This window comes from Amphiura filiformis, chromosome 3, assembly GCF_039555335.1.
Source record: "Amphiura filiformis chromosome 3, Afil_fr2py, whole genome shotgun sequence".
In the NCBI taxonomy this organism is placed as follows: Eukaryota; Metazoa; Echinodermata; class Ophiuroidea; order Amphilepidida; family Amphiuridae; genus Amphiura; species Amphiura filiformis.
In genome coordinates this window covers 20,543,218-20,565,428 of record NC_092630.1, presented here as the reverse complement: position 1 = coordinate 20,565,428, position 22,211 = coordinate 20,543,218, and the positions used below count along the sequence as shown (strand labels likewise).

General features: G+C 36.6%; 1 protein-coding gene across 1 annotated transcript in view; it reads right to left on the bottom strand.

The window, feature by feature from the left end:
- Positions 1–7,867: 7,867 nt before the first annotated feature.
- The window catches only part of LOC140148183 (uncharacterized), a 49,496-nt gene continuing 35,152 nt past the window's right edge, over positions 7,868–22,211 (bottom strand). The window contains 1 exon segment of the mRNA XM_072170043.1: positions 7,868–10,075. The gene's annotated coding sequence lies outside the window, so the exon portion shown is untranslated.

Here is a 22,211-nt window from a genome sequence, read left to right as displayed (position 1 = left end):
GGTATTTGACACCATCATGCCCTAGATGTTTTGTTATTGTTGAGTCTAAAACTTGGTTGATGAAATAAAGTTACTGTGTTGAGTATTTCCATTGTGTTGTTACTTGACTGTGACATATAAAACCTTCATTGCCAATTGAATATACCCTTCCCCTCCCATTTTATCATTGAGGTAAATGGGAAATAGGATTACCTGATATTTAAGAAAAAGGTTGGTGATTAAAATAAAAAATAAAGTGTGCTTATCCAAAAGGGTTGCCAAAAACACAATTAGCACATCTCAGTTCCCAAAGATATTCAACCCAATTTTTGTCCCCGAGTAGAAATACATGCAAGTTTACCTCGTTGGTTAAAGTACAAACACATCCACATAGGAATCCATTATTCATCCAAACTTCAACAACTCTTCCTATACCTTTGTACAGGAGCCAACCGTTGTTAATCCGTGATGAACCAACACTTTTACTGTAGCGTATACGTGAACGCGAGCGAGGCTACGCGTTACGCGAGAGCGCGTAAAATTCGTCATGCCTGGAACCTTTGTGCGTATGCCAGCTTACAAGTTGAATTCAGTATTTATCAGGAAGCGGCTAAACATTGCCGTTTTATTCTGTAGTTTTATTGCCGATATCAAAAGAGAAATCATCGAAGTTTTTGTAAGGCTGAGTGGCAATGATGAACTGACATTCCTCGTAAAATAATCGTGATTTATACGATTTTTAGCTTCTTTTCGTTGTTGAAAGGATTCAATCATGTTTCACCGTTGTTCATCACCGATTAACAACTTCGCGTCAGCAGCGTCTGCGTAGTTTACCGCTCGGGCAGCTAAAGCTGCCCTCGCGAAAATAAACCACTCAGACGGCAGTTGACGCATCGCTGTTAATCGGTGATGAACAACGGTGAAACATGATTGAATCCTCTAAATCTGTCATCACTGTCTTTGCTTCCTTCTTGCAACATATTGCTATGATTTTACAGCCTACATGATGCAGAACTCATTTGAAGACTGAGTTCTAATGATTCATCCTCTGGGGAGCAGTTTCAGACAATAGCTTGGGATTATTGGGGCTGAGGTTATCTTTTGAATCCTTTTGTGACCACTGAAGCATAGTCAAGGACACTTGCGCAAATTGAAAGACTTGTCACTCAGGACAAAAGAATGTCAAAGGTCATGTAACACCAATTTGTTGTTTTCCTCTCCTCATAATATGCGACCCATTCCGACAAAACCAGGAACAAGTCAAATTTTTGACATTTCATGATTTGTATAAAAGTATAAGCACAGGACAATAAGCTTTAAAATGATACCAAAATTCTATACATAGCATCAATACTTTTCAAGATATGGATAATTTTGTAAATGATGCCTTTAAATTTTTGCAAAATTGCTAGTCTGATCGAGTAATGTGCTAATTACCGTAGTTTCCTGCCTTATACAGGATTAAATAGGGATTATCAAAGTTCAACTGTCATTTATTGATTAAATAAACCTCTTTTTAATAAGAACTTTCAAGGATTTGAAAGTCCACTCAGTCCCAAGGTCAAATACCATGAAATTAAGAATTCCAAAATTTGATTTTTTTTATGGTAATGTCATCTTTAAAGGCCTATAACTCAAAAACATGCCTGGCGACTTGTTCCGGGTTTTGTTGGAGCTGGTCACATATGTGTCTTACAAACAGCAGCTGACATGATCCCTGCATTTGCAGAAATCCCAGTTTACAAGCTAGAGCTGATTTAGTGCTACTGCAGAGTGCTGATTTGCAATGACTCTTACAGCCACAGCTAATGAGATTGAAATTCTGGTGCAACTGACTGTTTATCAATGAGATACAGGTTGAAGGCATTAGGAGGGCAGCAGCTTTTGCCTTGTCTGACACATGGTAGAAGAGACTACTGTACTCAACATCTCTTGCACAGAGCTTGGAGCCATAGTCCAACTGTATCAGACTGTCAGGTCCCGTGAAGCAGAGTTCCCACACATCTGGGCTTACTGGATGGAAGGTCAGAAATCAACTTTAAAAATCCGACCAACTGTGGAACAGACTCAAATGGACCTAGGAGACTCCACTAACTGGTCTATTCTAAAAAACAAAGCTGACTGGAGTGACCTGGCTGCAGCACCGTGGGATGATCTGCCAAAGATGACCCAAACTATCTGATCCATGATGTGATGTACGAGGGGGTATCCAAAAGTTTTTGACATCACCCAGAAGTGAAAGAGCTATACCGATGGAATTTTGTCAGTGTAATCACTGGTCCTTATGTACATTATGGTCCAAAAATGGTCTCATAAGTATGTTTACTTTTTTTTACAGGTGGCGCTAGATGGGCAGTCGGCGCACAACCTGCAAGTTGGTGAAAAGTGAGGCACGAGCGTGATTAAGTTACTGCATTTGTAGGGTTAGGCCTACAATGCTCAGAAAATCTATGATGAAATGAAAGCAATCTCGGTGATGATTGCCCATCATATCAGCACTATTGCTTTTTGAAAAAGGAATTTCCAAACTGGCCACATGTTCCTCACAGATGAGCCAAGAAGTGGACGTCCATCACTTACGGATGATGCGGCCACAGTGAAAAAACTCCAGAAAGTGGAGGATCTTATCATGAAAAGGTTATGCGCCTACTTCCCATCTAGCGCCACCTGTGAAGAAAGTAAACATACTTATGAGACCATTTTTGGACCATAATGTACATAAGGACCAGTGATTACACTGACAAAATTTCATCGGTATAGCTCTTTCACTTCTGGGTAATGTCAAAAACTTTTGGATACCCCCTCGTATACTTACATTCTTCAGAAGTCTGTCTGCTCATTTGTCAACCATCTTGCGGAAGAGTGTCAGAAGGCACTGAAGTAGAAATCTCATTTGGAGAAGATGACAGGCTCTCCAAACACATCAAATCAAAGCATGAAACTGATCAATGCAACATCTCATCTCATCTCATCGTCGTCTTCGTTCAACTGCCTCTTTCATACAATGTACTCACTGAGCACAAGACCAAGAATTCAACCTTTGCAGACAGATCATTTTCTTGTTATGGACCAAAACTAAGGAATGCAACATTACCAGGACATATCAAAACCGCCTCTTCAATTATTGACATTTTCAAGAAACTGCTTAAACAACACCTGTTCAATATTGCTTTCAATCAGTAACTCTATTCATTTTGCTAGATTTTGGACTTTATCTGATGTTATGATGTTTTATGTAACAAATTCAAAGTATAGACCTCTGGAAAAGGCAACCGTTACTACTAGTTTCACAGCATACCCTCACTTACGATCATTGGGTATACCGATCATCAGACGTCTGATGATCGGTATACCCAATGATCATAAGTGAGGGTATGCTGTGAAACTAGTAGTAACGGTTGCCTTTTCCAGAGGTCTATACTTTGAATTTGTTTCTACTCACCTGTAATGGGTTTGAGCACTTTTAATTCCAAAGTTAGTCACCTGAAAAATAATACTTGTTATATGATGTTTTATGTATTATATTATTCTTGTTTTCATCCACTGTTTTTGTTTTCATGCGCCTTAGTGCAAATTGCTTTGGTTTTCGGTGCAGTATTAAATGTCAATTAGTAGTAGTAGTAGCAGTAGTAGTACAGTGGAAACTCATTAACACGAAGATGTGTGGAATTCAAATTTTACTTCTTGTTATCAGGAGTTCATGCACAGAATTCCTTGAAAATGATATAAGATGTGTATATTGATGTGAAAACCTTACTTGCCAAGTTTTAATTTTTTTTTACTTACGCGATTTTGTGTCATCTCAAAATCCCATTGAATTACAGGGAAGGGTGGCATTTTGCCAATTTTTCAAAATAGCCAAACTTTTGAAATCTTGGATTTTGACAAAACTACAGCAGCCAAAGTCTTGATTTTTTTTGGATATATTAGTTTTAATAAAGTACATGTAAGAAACAGAATTTAAAAAACGGTCAACCTATTTTTTGTCCCCAGCCATCAGGTAAGGGCTGAATTTAACCATCATAGCTGTTACTAGGAACTGAGCTCAGGAACTGAGTTGCTCCTGTGAAGAAAAAACAATATTTTCTTAAGGCACGCATCTATGGGACTTTTATTTGGTGGTGTGAGATCTTAAGTGGGCCCCTGGACACCAGGCCGTGACATGCTGCACTCCGATTGCTACACTTACATCTCTGTTGATTGGATATATATATTACAGTTGTGCACTTTGTGGAATTGGTAATGCCTGCAGAATGTTCATTAACCCTAACCGCCTAAGGGCTTTTTGGCGACGGGAAGGGAAGGGAAAGAAGGAAGGAATAAAGAGAGAAAAGAAGGAAAGAAGTTGTTTGCTCTGGGTGGGATTCGAACCCGAGACCCCTCGCATGCCAGGCACTGGGTCGGCGACACTTTGCCACGGGTCTTGGGCTTCGCTGGCCAGTGAAACCGTGCCTATATATGAAGAGCTTTGTTTCAAAACCCCTTACATCCACTTGCCCAATTGTGAGAATACATCAAAAAATCATCAACATAATCACTAAGGTGTTTTTCAACAAAAGCAGTTTTTGGCAGGATGCTCATCCTACACAAGCATCCATAAAAACTGCTTTGTTGCAAACCCCATTAATCAGTGATTTTTTGATGATTTTTTGATGTGTTCTCAAAAATGGGCAAGTGGATGTAAGGGGTTTTGAAACAAAGCTCTTCATATCACTTAGGGCGATTGCGTCATCACACCACGTGGGATGCATGCACGAACAGCGCATATATCAAGTAGTATTTTGTAGTATAGCGTCCTGTTAGGGTTAAAGTAATCTTCATGTTCTTACCAACTAAGATACATTCATTGTCATGATGCTGACAACAAACGAACATTTGGGTTATTTTCGAGCATTTTCATGCATTTCACAGGAGTTTTTTCGTGGCTTACATCTCTGTCATGTCTTTATTCCCCACCAGTCCCAAGTACAGGGAATAAAAAACAACACCAACCATTTGAATACTTGTTGAAGTCATGTGTTAATGCACTGACTCATTTTCTTGATCATGTCCCATTGTTGATATTACATATAATTAAAGAACATGTTAAAGCAAACTGCAGATTTCATACCATTCGTTGAAGAACAAAATGTCCAAACTTCTTTTATTTCCTTTTATTAAACACTAGTAACAATATTATACATGTATAATTATGAAGAAAATGGTGTTTCAGTAAATAGACAATTCAAGTGACACTTATTGCTCTTTTATGTTAATTCTTTCAAGGTTTCTTATGCATTATTACTATTGCAAATTTATCAAAATATTACAGCTTCTTGAGAAGCGAAGATTTTACAGGATATACTATTTTCATAAACCGCCCAAGGTGAGAATATTACTGTAAATACTGTAAAGAATAAAATTCACCCTTATTGTAAATTTCATGTATAAATAGAGAGCTCCCTGCTTAGTTACTTAAATCTACAGGTCAGGTAAGTTACAATTTTCGCTAGATTGGCTTGCAGGACGAGAAAAGTGGCTTAAATTATATCAACGCATAATGAACTTCTCATCATCCAATAAAAATGACATGCTATAAAACTCAACTGAAGAAATAAATTGGCACACACACACATCAATATTGTACCCAAAAAAAGTGTCACAAAATTATTATTTTATACAACCTCTTTATAACTGTAGCAGACAGGCAATTTCTAAGGAGTGTCCATCAGTCATGCATTTTTTATTGTAATTTTAACATTTACAAATAAAACATTCAAACTGTTCAATTTGGTGCACTATTCATCCTTCATGTTCTCCAAACCAGCATAATTTGGGGAGAAAACTGCAGGTAATATGGGCATGACCCTTAATTCTTGTTCGGATTTTCAGAGGAGGGGGCTCTCTATTTATGTTAAATTTACAAGCCCCACCCACAAAGTGGGTCGGGATTTTTTTAGCTTGAAACTCGATCATAATACCTCACAACACTGTAAAAATGACTACACAAATGCTCACATTATAGTAAAAACATAAGAATCTTTAATAGAAGCTTGTTTATTAACAACCAGAACACTGTCTGTTACAGACTTAATAAAAGTGTTTTTAGTTTAATAACATTTTATTTACAAAACTTCTGTACATCTGGCTTAGTTTACTTGCACCTTCTATATTAAATACATCAGCTGCAGACTATGACCCTGTTCACATTAGGAAACTTTCTTCTTTTGACGAACCTCGAACGAAGATTAAAAATCGTTTTTTCCTAATGTGTATGCACTTTTCTTCCTTTGACGAAGATTAAAATTACTTCGTTCAACAGAGCTAAAAAGGTTGTTTTGACGAAGGAATACTTTGACGAAGCTAATTTTGTAATGTGTATGCTCGCTTCGTTCGACAAAGGAAAGTGATCATGTGACAAGTGACCCTCGCCGGCTTTAATAATAGCCGGGCGTTAATAGCTTTGTTTGAGCTTCATTAATAATCATGAAATGTATAGTGCAATGTCTTCGTTTGATCTTCGTTCAGCGTAATGTATACGCATGCTTAATCAAGATTAAATTATCTTTGTTGAATGAAGAAATTTTCTAATGTGAACAGGGTCTATGACAGGTTTACTTGTGTTGCTAGCCAGGACACAGTGTACATGGCCATGTTAGTGTGATGAACGTTCAGATGATGTACCATACACTTTACTAAAAATAGGTACATTCATAAGTGATGTCAATACTGTTGGCAAGATACACTGCATTTTTTGATATTATATACTAAATAATTTAATTGTATCTACATGGTATTTAGATCCAGTTAAGGCCAGAGTAATGGAAGACACATTCGTCCACGCCCGAATTTGAGATTTCTCGATATTTATCAACACTAAGATGTATTCTTTCACTTGAAACTGATAAAATACAACTTGCTAATATTTGTTCGTATTTTTGCTTGAGTTTATTTCACTCTTTTCAACCCTAAAAAGTCACATGGCTCAAGACAGCTCAGTAAATTGGCGGAAATAATGAGTCAGAAATGCGTGAATGCGAAATATTGTGATTACTGGCAGCGAATCGCGTTATGCGTGTGTGCGCAACTCTGCACGTATGTCCAACGCAGGCAAGGCGCATTCGGTTTGTTGTTAATGCCATCAAATATGGTGTAAACAAAACAAAAATTTGCAGTCAAAATGGCACTTAGATTTTTTGATTATTTTGAATTTTGGCGCACTAAAAGCAGACATTATAGATTAATTGGTGCAAAAAGATACATATTTAGACCATGCACCAGATACAGCTTTTACAAGCGCGAAAGTCTTACCGTTTTAAAATATAAGACCATTTTGTGCATAATTTTGACCATTTTTTACTAAAACGTCTATTTCTTAGAGTTCACTTTTGACAATATTGCACGATTTTTGTGACAAGATAACTGGGGTATGAACGTTTGGACAGTATTTATTGTGGGACATTAGAGCACATCAGACATCGAATTGCATTCTGAATACGAAGAATGTCTTTCTGATATCAAATAATTGTCATTTTTTGAAATTCACGATCCAGATCCCTTAAGAACCCATTTGATTTTAATACATTCTTTCCTGAGATATCGCTGAATGCATGGCGTGCCCAGCTGTCTGGGCTCTGGGGATAGTCCTTTCCACATGCAGGCAGCAGAACCAACATAGTATTGGGTGTAAAAAACTACTAAATGTAGCCCATATTGAAAAATAACAGATATTCAGATATTTTACTACAGTTTGTCCACTCTGAAGTTCAAAGTGACAATGCACGCGTGTACAGCGCGTTAACAGTGTGTAGTGCTGCGTCTCTGCTGCAAGTATGTGTGCCTTCAAAGTCGGCACATTGTGTGCGTCTGCGTCGGTACTTTGTACTTCAGAGTGGACAAACTGTAGGTTACAATAAATTTGAGCCTCTTGAAATTATTTGTGTCCATTATTTTTATATATACATGTATTGCTTGAAAATAAATCACAGCATATTTTTATTTTGAGATTTTTTAGGTAGTTCTAATATTCTTAAGAAAACATTTTGTACGTTGTATGAAAAAAAATTGATCTCATTGACAACCACAAATTATTATGTGAGACTTTTGGGCACACACCAATGTGGGAATTTGTCGTTTGGGATGATGTTATTTCATTTGCGAAACACAACATGGACGGAAATTTTTCTATTTGGCTCGGATTTTTCTGATTTTTACAAAAATAATTTTTTTGTCGTCACAAGAAGTTGGGTCGCAGTCAGTCGTGTACAACCAAAAAATGTTTATAGCCCAAGATAAAAAAACACAGATGGGCCATTTGGCGAATCTTTATGGTCTTTGATATTATCTTTATCAAACTCATACAGTGAAATTGTTATACAAATGAATGTGATGTGATGTTGGGAATATTGATTTTGAGATATAGCCAATATTCACCTTCCTTTGTATTTGGTTGTTCTGAACAACACTAAAATGGCCATATCTCTGGAACTGCAAGTCTAATTATGATGGGGTTTTCAGCAAAATAAAGCTCTGAGTATGGCCCATGTAATAAAATTTAAAACTGAATTTTGATTTTGATCAACATCCGACTCATTTAGCTTGATCGCATCACATATGTGACACGATCAAGGGAAATGAGTTGGATGTCGCTAATGTTGATTTTGAGATATTGGCAAAGAAAGTGTTAAAACTCTTTTGTTTTATATTGTTTTTTGCCATTGATATATTAACGTAACTTCGCAAAGAAAAGTTGTATCAACATGGGGTTTTCAGTTTCTGAAAGCTCTAAATGTCCTCTTTAGAAACGTATGTAAAACTCATTTTCGACCAGGGTCGACATGTGACTCATTCCCCTTGATCATGTCACATGTATATGTTGATATTTACCTAGTATTGCACACCTTGTACAAGATATTTATATTAATACAAAGTTTTGAACAAAATTTATACACAAGTATACCAAAACTTAACAAAATTCATCATATAAATATATATATATACTTTTAATTTGTTTAATTTTTGATACTAAAGTTAACATTATTGAGACAATTTTATGCATAGTACTGACTACCAACAGGTTCAGTGTGTGTGCAATCTGTGCACGCATTATATGTTTTTCATCTTTTTTTCATTTTAATAATATTTGAACAAAATGAAGAATATTTGTGACACGATCTGGTCCATGGGGCCAAAGGCGGCAAATTTGAAAATAAGATAAAGGTAAAAATATGGAGTAAAAAACAATAAAATACATAAGAAAATAGACGTCAAAACACTTCATACCTTTAGAACCAACTATGCTAGACCTTTGATGTTTTCAGTAAATGATAGCCTATTGTATGTATAATGTAATAATTACAGTAAACTCAATTGTCAAAAGTGCCTCCTTTGGCCCCATGGACCAGATCGTGTCACATTTGCAAATCAGGCTACCGTGAACCGATCGCATGTCAAGTTGCCATGTTCTAATCAAAATGAATGCATGGCCATATTTGCTTCATTATCTCATATAATAGACAACTCGCCCTATTCGGGGCTCCACTCATTATTCACAGCAGATTCAATGCGTCTAGGAATTGATTTTTTGTCAAAAACACTGGAAACAAAAACAAATGTTGTCAGTGGGTTATTAACCTTCTCATCACCGCATCTTGAGGTGGCAAATGAAAAACAATACTTCAATGCAGAGAGGATATATTCCCATAATGCATTTCTCCCATTTCAATTTTCTGTTCCTATTTGCTATAGTGCAACATGGGTCGATAATGATGATGTATGTGGTTTCCATACAGCCATAAAAAAGGTTGTCTCTGGCCATACACACACATTCATAAAATCATAAAGAAAAACATTTTTCTGGTAATACTGTGAACTGTTAGATGTTACTGCACATCAACTCGTCTCTTATATCTGGTCTACATACGCATCCTTGGTGTTTTGTAATATAATTAATAAACCATTTTACAATATTTCCAACTGCTAAAGTCCGATTTCAGTGAGGTGTTTAAAAATGTGCACCATCCATCCATGCTTAACGTGGAAACAACATGGTAGTCATGGCAACAGCATGCAGCAATAATGATGAGGTGTTGAATGGTTTGGCTTATAGTGTATTAGACTGAAAATGTAAAAAAAAAATGAAATCAAGAATGGAAAGTGTTAACATGGTTAGCATGATCAATTATATTAGTAGTAAATAGGAAATGCTACAAATATTAATGCAATTAGTGCTGAAACAGTAACTTTCTTCATTTCTTTTACTCTTCCTCCTCCCTCTCCTCTTTCCACCTCATCAAATATTCTTCTTTCCACCCCTCATCTTCTCTCCCATTAACCCTTCGTTATACTTCTCATGCCTTTCTCCTGTACTCTCCCTCCCTCCTGGTTACCTCCAGTACTCTCCTCATTCTCTCACCCACTCTTGCTCACATTCTCTCCCTGTCTCTCTCCATCTCTCTTTTTATACGACTTGTTAAGGTGGTACTACACCCTTCATAAATTTGTGACTATTTTTTGCATTTTCCTAAAAAAAATAATAACACACTGGTAACAAAAGTTATGTATATTATAGGGGCAAGGAATCAGTTACTACACTGGAATTTCAGTGACTCAAGACAAGCGTGCACGTTATTTATGATAAGAAAAGAGGTACCGCTAGAATGTACCTCATTTCTTAACATAATGAACCACTTGTCTTGAATCACTGAAAATTTCAGTGAAGTAATTGGATTCCTTGCCCCTATAATATACATAACTTTTGTTACCAGTGTGTAGTTATTTTTTGAGAATAATGAAAAATTAGTCACAAAATTTATCAGGGGGTGTAGTACCACCTTATTTCACATGGAATTTGCCAAATTAGCACACAGAATTTGTGGAAACAAATCATGCATTCTCCCAGGTCCTATAGGTTAGTGTTATTAATGAATACATAATTTGAGGAACTGAATACAGTGTGCTCTGACTATATAAATACGTATTTTCCCAAGTGTGACCAAATCCTCATGCTATTGACAAGGATAGGAATTTTTTAGATAAATATCATCAAAGTTTATACTAACTTCACTAACAAAATTTTTGATATGTTATGAAAAACAACATTTTGAAAGTGTTTTGCTGTTAAACAAAATAAACAATTTTGCTGCACAATCTGGTGTCGTTTACTGCCTTTGCATTCAAAATGTACAGGAAGACCACCCACCGTACTGAAGGTCACTTCCAGATACCTGTCTACAAGTTGTTATGGCAGCGCAGAGGTAGTCACATGCATATTTATAAATACGTACTTATAAATATAGTCAACGCACACTGGAAAATGTGGAAAACATGATTATAAAACATTTGAACAATAACATGGTATTAAAGAGTAACAATACATTATTTTATGTCTGCGTAGGTATGAATATGACATATGATATGCATAACTTTATTTAAAATAAATGATTTTAACATTGTAACTGTTAATGGGCCCAAAAGTGATAAGCCAGAGGAGATATCTTACCCTTCCCAGAATCCTTTGCAACATGATACATCACCTCATTTCATAAAATGACACTTCTATTGCTTTGTATGCTTTGTACATGTTCCATTTGTTTTCAAGTTGAGAATAGACTAGCTAAACATGGGTGGATAGTCATAAAATTAACATAATTTGCACACTTTTATGTGCTCTGTACATTGAGGTACTTTTTGTCACTATTGATCCATGTTGCACTGGATAGCAAATCTGTACAGCAAATTGAAATGGAAGCAGTGCATTGTGGGAAGTGTAAGATATCTTCTGATGATGAGCTATAGAATAATACACTGCAACAAAATCAGCATACTTTACAGAGACATGTGTAATGACCCTTAACAGTGAGATATAGACCGGGGATATAGAATACAGCTTTATGATGGTCCCATGTGACCCTATTCTCAAAAGAATTTTTACAGAAGGACATATAACACAGTAAACAAGGTTTGTTGTATCTGATCCAGAAAATACACTTTGTCAACACTTGATGATGATAGCTACTTGCAACTGATGCTAGATCTCCAGTGCAGGTCTTGGTGTTGGAGATCTGTGCTGGAGATACATCTAGCATCCAATTGCCAGTAGCAATTAATTGTTGATAAAGGCAACAGTGTTTGCTGAAACATACAAGTAAGTGCATCAGATATAACAAACCTTGTTTACTGAGTTTACATCACAGGTCAAACTTGAGGTTGCCTCCATCACTGCAACTTCAAAATAGCGCAAGAGACACAACCTGCGCAAAATCTTGAAAAGCGCCCTCGCGCTCAATTTTGACCTAAAATGTCAATTTTAAAGAAAACGCAATGTCCAATTTTCATGCAACTTTCAACAGAATACTTTATGACCTCATTTGCATGTATCTAGACACCAAAATCAGAACTAAATTCTGAAAGGGGGTTAATTTGAAGGATTTTGCACTCTAATCCACTCCTTCCTTAAATATAAGGTTTAGTGACATAAGAGGGCGCTGCACACTTTTTTCTTGGACCCCAGACCAAAAATGTTGTCATTTCATGCTGAGATAGGTCAAATAGAATACAAAAAAACTCAGCCCTAAGCAAAACAAGAGATGACCCATTTTATGCCCATTCCTACTACAAAGCTAAAAACATGTAAAACATCAGTTAGTGAATGGGCAATAACATTTAATATACAAATTATTCATGTACAAGCAATTCAAGTACATGTCAAAATAAAAGGCAATATCAGCTTCAATTTCCCCACACCTCACTTCAAACTTAAGTAAATAGCAAAGACACTGAATAACCCCAAGCAGAAGATAGTATTCACAATATTTATAACCTTATCCATCACCATACCATTACACATACAATACAAATAACACAACAGGGATTCAACTCTGAGATGAATCAAAAGATTGTCTCAAAAACTTGCATTTTATTGAGAGAGCATGGCCTAATGGCTACAGTCACTGGCATTAGTTGGTGTTATAATGCATAGGTTGTGAGTTCGAGCCCCGCTCGTGCCAACGTGTTGTGTCCTTGGGCAAGGCACTTTATCCTCATTGCCTAACTGGGGGATGTAGTTGGGTTGGATTGGATGTTTGTATAGTTGTTTGTTTCAATGTTGCAATATTGGTGCTGATTTAGCTGCTGCCTGCAAATTGCATTGTGTCTGTTTAGGTGTGTTTAATGTACAATTCTTGCAATTTGACTTGCGGGTCACCATTAGAGTTTGAAATAAAAACCTTCCTTTTTTAGCTTTAAAGCCTTGCAGCATGTGCTGCGTTGGCTTAGAGTTGTTTCTTCATGTACATATGCACCACGCACCAAGTAACACTAAGCTAACACGGAACATGTGGAAGTGCCGGTCACTCGAGGTAGATATATAGACTATAGGGTACTCGCCTTTGGTGCATAAGGTCCCAGGTTCAGTCCCCGCAATGGATGCGGGGAGTCTTAAATTTAATTGGTGACATCTGTAAATTAAATTCAGACTTCCATTCTCCCCATGGTACTTCCACTCTATATATGGTACATTTATAATTGGTTAATGTACCATGAGAGTACTCTGTCTTTAGGAGGGATCAAACACTAATCATGTTACTTGAAAAACAGCATGTTTTTCAAAAATATAAAAGAAAAACTTCGCATACCCAACTTAAAATATTCATATTTTAAAATAGATCCAGGCTTACAAGCTAAGACCTGCTGTAAGGCAGGGCCAGAAAAAAGGCACTGTTAACCTGGGGTATAAAACAGGCTTGGGTAGACCATGGCTACAGATGACTGATTTCGAGAAATGCAAATTTTTAGCAAAGCCTGGTGCTAATCCTACAAGCCTGGCACATAAGGCCAACTAAGACTCAAGGCTATGTTAGCTGTGCTTGGAAAATGTGTTTTCAGTTGAACCTGGTCTGACGACCTCGTTAACCTTGTGGCTAGAGTAGCCAACTGTTAAGCCAGGTGTCAAGAAACTGGCCCTAGGTGTTTAAAGGGTTAGAATTACCAAGCTTAGTGCAAATGTTATTGTTTATTCCATTGCCAATCCATTGCAAATGCTGAGCATAATAATCATTATATCAATCAATGGACTAACCAATCAATCACCTATTTTTTTCCTGGAAATGGAAATTTTACGTGGAACATGATTTATCAAGCTCAATACAGTTGCCACATCAATAAAAGCACATGGATATGTTCTTTTATGCATAGGTCTATATGAAAATTTTGCAAATTTACAAATAAGCCAAGTAGTTAAAAATCAGCGAAGCGAGACAAATTACATGTGCAAAAATTGTCACAGTATACAATATACATATAGGTCAACCAAGTACTAGTGCTGATAACTGTAAATTACATAATCTCAGTCCAGTATAAAGGTTTATTAGACTGCCAATGCAATTACAATAAATGTGTGAGGCAAAGCTCATGGGAAATTTATAGAGGCTCACTGCAAATACAAGATAGTAGTACAAATCTATCTACTGGCAAAGACACCTTAAAGACTCACACATTGCACAAATGTGACCGTCCACGACGATATGCTCGTAGAGTCGGCTCCTGGTCAATTTTGTTTTCTTCCGTGTTTAGAAAATATATAACATAAGCTTTACAATGATATATCATTTGACTTCAAACGATATCCAGAAGCGGCGGTATGGTTTGTTAAACTTTGCTTCTTCAGTAAAAGGGTACACTATTTCCAGAGGAGGCTTAAAGGCATTCCTACAATGCACTATGATTGGGAAATTGGATCAATATAACCTAATTTTAAAGGCAAAGTCCCCATTACCACACACACAAAATGCTAATTTTAAAATTGCAGCCAACGAGCTCATAGTCGAGACTTATCAAAATTAAATTGGATTTTCTTATAGAAAACATTCATAATGTCCCAATGTATTAATTTTATTCATAAGTCTCAATGTTTTGAATGTTAAATAAAAGGATGAAAACACCAGATATTTACACACAATCCCAATGCAAGGTATGGTCAACTGTGCCACATGTGTACAAAAGGCAGACATACCAAGGTCAGAAACCCCATTGGGTTATGGGAATGTATTTAAACATCCTCTGCACTATTTCGGTGCTACATTATTCCACAGCAGGTATTAAATATCAAATGGTCATAATTGGCGGTCACTTCAAATCATCCCCAAGTCAACGAGGTTCAGGAATGTCCTCTCATTGTTAATCATTGTTGGTTAAGCCACCACTTGAACAGGATTTAGCCAAAGCAAACAAAGACTAGAGCTATTTAGGAGTTCTATACATAAGTAGAAGCTTTTTATCCTCTTCAACAATAGGATTAATGATTGGTTTAAAAGGTGTTTGACTCTTACTAGCAAAATGAGAAACATGTCGCACCAACTTGAGGTACATTTGAATACAACCTTTATGCACATTTTGCACTGTAACTCAGAATACAATTTGCCGACTTTACGAGCGGTTTGTGGTGGACGGTCATAAATGTAGTTTTTTTTCAATACCCAACTTTGTTTTCATAAACCTGTTTCATTGTATGTTAGTATACTGCGCCAAAAAAGTATCCTTACACTTGGAAAAAAATCTAATTTTAAAACTAAACCATATTTGGGTAAATTTATTTTTTAATAAATGCACTATCGAATCCTACACATTATGACACCCCATGGAATCCAATGTGACCTCAAGAAGTAAAGTTACAAACATTTGATTAGACAAAAGGTCCAGTTTTAAAAGTGACGAATTTCACGAACCTGCAATAATCTATGGCAATTTGACCCCAGATGATCCCGAATGACCCTAAAATGACTTTGACATTGTTTGTCTCACTTAGGTGGCCATTCCCACCAAATTTCATGAACCTGTGACAATCTATGGCAAATTGACCTTTGCTTCAGTGGTCATTCTTACCAAATATCATGAACCTGTAAGTTACAATCTATGGCAACTGGACCCTGGATGACCCCAAATGACCCTAAAGTGACCTTGACATTCTTTGTCTCAATTAGGTGGTCATTCCCACCAAATATGAGCCTGTGACAAATTATGGCGATTTGTCCTTGGATGACCCTGGATGACCCCAAAATTACAATCTACAGTGACTTGACCAAGGATGACCCCAAATGACCTTGACCTTTTTGTCTTGCTTCAGTGGTTGTTCCCACCAAATTTCATGAACCTGCGACAATCTGCAACAATAATTGTAGATGACCCCAGATGACCCCGCCAATTTTTTGTCTTGCTTCGAAGGTCGTTCATACCAAATATCAGGAACCTTTGACAATCTATGGCGATTTAATCTTGGATGACCCCAAAATGAGCTTCAATTTCAAATTCTTTGTCTTGCTTCGGTGTTTGTTTATACTAAATATCATGAACCTATGACAATCTATGGAGATTTGACCTTGGATGACCCTGGATGACCCCAAACTGACCTTGATATTTTTTGTCATGCTTTGGTGGTCGTTTACTCTAAGTTTCATAAACCCGCAACAATCTATAATGATTTGACTCCAAAATGACTTTACCTACCTCACCCACTTTACCCTTACCCAATCCAGATGTGCCAGATGAGATTCAGAGAGATTTGCGCAATTACCAACTTAATTACTACATTTTGTGATAAAAATCTAAGCCAGTATGCAACTAGTAGATAACCTTCCTTTGACCAAGTTTCGTTACCATACAACAATCAGATCTGGTGATAATATATATTCATGTGGTCTATTTTATCACATTTCCAACTAACCATATTTGTAGAAGAGTTCCGCATAAATTATGCAAATCAACAACTAAATGCACCCCAAAACTAATCAGGTGATCAGCAGGTGTGTATCATTCCTGCCACCAGGTTTTGCTACCATATGCCTGATGTATGTTGAGATAATCTGTCCCCAAAACTCTGCTATCAAATTGCGATGATTTTCGCATTAAAATTATACAAATTAGCTACTTTAATATGCATATTTTTCACCGAAAAACATACAGGCACAAAGCGCAGTTGGATATCCTTCCTCCCACCAAGTAGTGTCCCTGTAGTTCTTACTGATCCCCAGATACTGCTCCAGACAGACACACACCCATACACCCCCCCTCCACACACACACACACAGAGACACCCTAAAGACAGACAGAAATGTGGATACTAAGTCTCACTCTGAACATACTTCAGGAAAGACCAAAAAGGGGTCTGTTCTCAATTTGCAAAATTTTAAATGTTACACTGCTCCATTGACACTTTATAAGATCCAGACTCACAATCAGGCCTACCGGTTAGCAGTGGCAGCACCACCAGGAAGTTTTTCAGGGGGGGGGGGGCCAAAGTGAATATCAAAGGGGTCAAAATAGACAAATTTGCGCAAAATTGCTGCAAAAAATGGAAATTTACATAATTTTACTTAGTAGGGTTTTTGCCTCAAAAGTGGGGGGGGCAAACTGAGGGGCAAGAAAAATATTTGGGGGGAAAATGCCCCCGTAGTGCCACCACTGCAGGTTAAGCATGCATGGATTGATGTTGAAGTCAGCATTGAGTCTGTCTTTATTGAACTAGAATTTCGCATCAGCATTGAGTCTGTCTTTATTGAACTAGAATTTATGCTTGATATGCATAAATTATGCAAATTACCATATTTTGCGACGAAAACCTGCTAAAATTTGGAGACCACCAATTGCCACCCCTCCACCAAATTGCATCACAATACGCCTTACAAGTTCCGAGAAATTGCACTCGCAAGCTCGGACGGACGGACAGATGGACAGACGGACGGATGGACAGACAGACGGACAACCAGAAAACATAATACCTCCGGTGGAGGCATAAAAAATGTGATGGGCCCTGCGTATGGGTGGGCCAAGAGCACTGCCTAAAATAATCACAGGCCTATATTATATTTACGATCGACCCGACTGTTGGGCTTTTTAGGCATAGGCCTACTCAATTATGTGCAATTTAACTGTTTCTCTTCTAAAACAATGTTCCTTGCCTCTTTTTCTTCTCTTTTCTCCCCCCCCCCCCCCATACCCGTGCCTGATACACAGTCCGCCTTATGGTCACAGGATATCCTAGAGGCTGGTTAGTGACCCTCATTCAATCTCTATGCCATTCATGTAGCATTACTCTGTGTCTGTCTGTCTGTCTGTTCTCCTTGCTAGACTAATGACTTGAATTATTTATAGCACCACCTGCTACAAGCACCATGGAGAATACTACTCCCCATTCCAGAAAAACACAGCACTAATTTTTTGGGATTAAAAAATTATTATCAAGTTCTGTCAAATGAAACAGCAGCTCAATCCTAATCTTTCATTTAGTCCTAACTGGAGATAAAAGAAAAAGTTCACTATTTTACTAATTTCTTGAAAAAAGAGCCAAAAACATGCATTTTCGGCATGTTTTGCTGACAATCGAGCCACAAAAATCACAGACTTGGAACAAGTCTAAGCATTCAAAATCTTGAGTATATGACAAAATTTGCTCTAATTTTCACTTTTTTGCTTTACTTTAATAAATGGTTAGTTATAAGAATGAAACATGTCTTTTCCAAAAATTAGAATGCATAAACTGAATTTAGTCTTAGTACAAGTCTTTGGGCTTGATTGTTACAGCATAATGAAAAACAGTTGAAAATATACAGTATTCCTTTCAGTGTGTAGACGCGGTTGGTCAATTAATAATTCAATAAAATAATTTAGCCCCCGTTCTAATCTAAAAATTATTAACAGCCGTGAAGTAAGTAAGGATGGCGCTATAACAATTGAAGACAATGGGTGTGTGTAGTAATTCTATAGCTATGCCAACAGTTTACAGGATAGATTTGAGGAAAACATGTATCTCCACCTCACCCAGATGTAGGTTTGTGCAAATGAATATGTCGAGGGTTGACAAACAGAAGGCCTTAACTCAAAAAGTGCCTTTTTGAGAAAAATGAGTAAAATAATATTTTGCATTGAAATGTATTATTGTGCTATAGATGCAATAGGAAGTTGATTGAGTTAAGGGATCTAAAATGAGCGTTTATTGCGTTTCGATAGTATTTTTTGTGGCACATGAGAGCACCTCAGACCTATCGAATTGTATTCTGAATACTGAAGCATGTCTTTCTGATATCAAATAATTTTCATTTTTTGAAAATCACAATATAATACAAATTTTATGACAAATTATAAAAATTTGATATTTTTCAAATTTTTGATATATAACAGTCCTCGAAGTAAATTATATAAATCTAATGAAATATTCTTAAAGTGTATGTAGAGGAGGAAAAGCCGACGGTCAATTGAAAATTTTGACCTTTCATATTGAAGATATGGATTTTTTTCCCAAAAAGACCTAATTTTTTTGGTGTTTTGGGAAAAAAAATCCATATCTTCAATCTGAAAAGGTCAAAATTTTCAATTGATCGTCGGCTTTTTCAACCCACCTACATACACGTTAAGTATAAATCATCAGATTTATAAAGTTTACTTCAAGTACTGTTAAATATCAAAAATATCAATTTTTAATGATTTGCCATAAAATGTGTATTAAATTGCGAATTTCAAAAATTCAAAATTATTTGATATCAGAAGGACATTCTTCGTATTCAGAATGCAATTCGATATGTCTGATGTGCTCTAATGTCCCAAAATAAATACTGTCCAAGCGTTCATACCCCAGCCCTTAAGGCTTTTTATGATTTTAAGAATCTGTGGGTATTACAGATGATTTTGGTACCAAAATCTCAAAATGGCTAAAAGTGAGTTAAGGCCTTCTGTTTGTCAATCCTTGATGTGTGCTTTGAGAAATTCAAAGTGATTCTTAGAGATCTGTTTACAAGTCACCATGGTGAGGGCAAGAAAAATGCATCTAAATGGTATCCATGTCAAATTTTCAATGCTTGTGATCAATACTCATAACAAAATACTTGTCAAATGGATATTTCCAGGGTCAGCATCAATCATAATGACAATAAAAATATTATAATAATAATTATGGATGGCACACTACCTATCACCCATATTTTGCATAATTTGACAAATATTCTCCAATTTGTTGCATACAAGGTGTAAACAACATGAGGTTTCTATCCATCCAATATATACGCTGTTTTTTTCACGAGGGTTTTATTTTCGCGAATTTCACAAGTGGACGTGCAGGCATGAAGATAACAACACACGAAAATACAGTTTTAGCAGTTTTTATATAAAGTTACATTACACTTGCATAAATTCCGCGAAATAAACAACCTACAAAATTTTCAAAAATCACGAAAAAATTCTGTACACGAAAATAACAGCTTATAAAGTATTAATGGATGCGTGTGCATTCATACATCAGTACATGCATACCAGGGTTTGGTTTTTTTTTCTTCAGTTGCAATTTTTGCCCAAGGAGATGTTAAAAAAGCTGAGCGTCCAGCTCCCTGTCAACTAGTCATCTGGTTAGCTGCTAAAGATGAGCAGGAAATCTATTAGGCATGCTTGATTACAGGCCACTGACACACAATGGCTGATAACCAACATTTGATATTTATATACTATAGGATAGATCAGGGTTTCACAAGTAATTTGTGTGAAGCTCCACTTTTTTAATAAAGAATTCATGAAGCTCCACTGTCCACGAGTGTGAAGCGAGTGATTCACGACCGAAGGGCATGTTTCAAGCAATCATGCTCATGTTTACATTATTCAGTCATGCATTTCAATGCTCGCAAGCAATATTCATAATGTTTTTCTCGTGATATTTTACCAAAAAATCAACACACCTATGCATAATTGGCTGGTTTTGGTCATGTGATAGGGCATTAGTTATTTAGTAGTGGCACTTTTGCTCATTTGCATGGGAAAATTTAGTGTAGCAAATTTGATTGTGGTGTGTAGTACACTACACTTGCAAATTTCAGGAATCAGGTAAGGACTTTACTACTCAGGTACCAACATTTTTGGGCAGGACTCGAATTCACAGGACTCACTCAGAGCCTTATTTATATTTCCCTTCAGTTTTTCTTGATTCAAAAATCACTATTTCACTTTTTTCCTACTCTAAACCATCATATGTGACACGATCTGCTCCATGGGGGCCAAAGGAGGCAATTATGAAAATTGAGTCACTATAATTATTACCTTGTAGTAAAATTAGGCTATCATATACTGAAAACACCAAAGGTCTAGCCTATTTGGTTCTAAAGATATGAGGTTTTGGTATGTGTATTTTCTTATGTATTTTATATTTTTTCACTCCTTATTTTTACCTTTATTTCAGTTTCAAATTTGCCGCCTTTGGCCCCCATGGACCAGATCGTGTCACATATGTGATCCGCTCTGACAAAACCAGGAACAAGTCACATAATTTGAATAAAATTGTAAGCACTAGACAATAAGCTTTAAAATGATAGCAGAAGTTTATAAACAGCATCAATACTTTTCTATATATGGATAATTTTGTAAATGATACTTTGGTATTTTTGCCGAATTGCTATTCTGAGTAATGGGCCAATTAGTTTCCTGCCTTAACACAGGATTGAATAGGGATTATCATAGTTCAACTGTTATTTATTGATTAAATAAACCTCTTTCCAATTAATACTTTCAATGATTGAAAGTCCACTTAGTCCCACAGTCAAATACCTTGAAATTAAGAATTCCAAAATTTAATTTTTTTTATGGGAATGTCATCTTTAAAGGCCTATAACTCTTTGGGGATAAAGTGTAAGTTTTGTGATTTTTTCAAAAACTGAAGATTTAACATTTCGGACATAAACTTCAGAAATAAATCAATCAGAAAAGGCCCATATCCTCTTAAAAGTGGAATAAATTCGACCAAAACATGCAAAAATTGCCACTTTTCCAGTTAAAATGGCCAAAATGAGGTTAATTTGGTCAGAAACCCACATAAAGGCATCAAGTTTGGGGGATAATTACATGGACCATATCCCTCCCCCCCCCCATCCTATGGGATCTATGCCTATGTATGCCTTGTGGTGGAGGCATAAAAAATATGGATAAAATGGGCACCTAGTACAAATACCAGTGGTTCTTAAGGCAACATCACGACTACAGACTGGAACACCCTGACCGAAGACATCACGACAGCACCAACCTTACCCAGTTTCAAGAGGAGGCTCGCAAATTTTTTTTTTCGCACACTCTCACATTAATTGCGCGCTCATTTCGACCTGACCTAAAGTAATTCCACCAAAGTTGGCGATAGTATGACTTTTGCTAGTTGAAGCTGCTGACTTAACCTTATCCAGATCCAGATCTAGAACATCAGACAGGTGACATGGGGAAAAATTACATGAATGACA